Consider the following 1,075-nt stretch of genomic DNA (forward strand, 5'->3'; position numbering starts at 1 on the left):
AAAGTTTTTCGGATTAGATTAGCACAAAAGAGTGGGTAAAATTGCTGGTACGATAAGGTTCAGTTTAAAGGCCTATTCTACTGATCAAACCGTAATTCGATATTCCTGATATATACATGTTGAATATATATATCTGTTCTGAGAATTATTTGAAACGGTGATTTGGGACTAAACGTGAGGTTTAGACTCCTTTTGAGGCAGTATCCGACTTGTGCTGATGCCGAGGTGCTGCCGTCCGAATTCTTCGTGAGGAAGTTGGGGATGGTACCTACAAGAGACTCCGATACTTAAGTTAGCAAGGGTTTTAAGCAAATTTTTAGTAGGTTGGACTTGAATATAAGTGTCAGTATATTTATAGTATAATAGATAACCACCTTTTAGTGTAGTTCCACCTTTGATGGTGGATAATTGTTCCATTTTTCTAAAAAAGTTTGTTGAGATCTCCTTTCTAGAGGGATAGGAGATATCTTAGGAAGTAGTTACTTATTTAGATAAGCGAGGCTGAATTCCGGTCGTCGTGCCCGACCTTTATAAGGTCGGGTAGGAGTAGATGAGACCACTGTCTTTGGGTGGGCTTTATTTCTTTTAGGCCTGACTTCATTTTGAGCCAGGGTATGAACAGTGTCCCTACTTGAATCCGAGCTTTTATAAGGTCAGGCTTGAGCATTTGTAAATTTTGCATGTTCTTTGGAGTGTTGACACGTCACGTCGAAAAATACCGCCTTCCATGAATAGATCAAATACTCGACGTGTTTAAAAAAAAATTTGAAGCGTTATGCCTCTTTGCGCACGTTACCTCTATGGTTACTTTGGTAACCGTGCGTCATAAATAAAGGATGGAAAATTACTCCCTTGCCCTTAGTGCCTTATAAATATCCAATTCTCTTCATTTTTTTTCTTTTTTTATTTCTTCCTGAAAAGTTTGCACTCTTCATTTTCTCTTAAAAGATTTTTTCATATCCTTTCTTCATTTCGTCATTTTGAATTTCTTACTTGGAAATTTTTCTTCGCTTGTTGGAGGTTCTTGGATCGTTGGTGTCTTGCTGTCGAAGTGCTCTTTTTTGTTTCGTATTTT

This window comes from Arachis ipaensis, chromosome B01 (assembly GCF_000816755.2).
Source record: "Arachis ipaensis cultivar K30076 chromosome B01, Araip1.1, whole genome shotgun sequence".
Classification (NCBI taxonomy): Eukaryota; Viridiplantae; Streptophyta; class Magnoliopsida; order Fabales; family Fabaceae; genus Arachis; species Arachis ipaensis.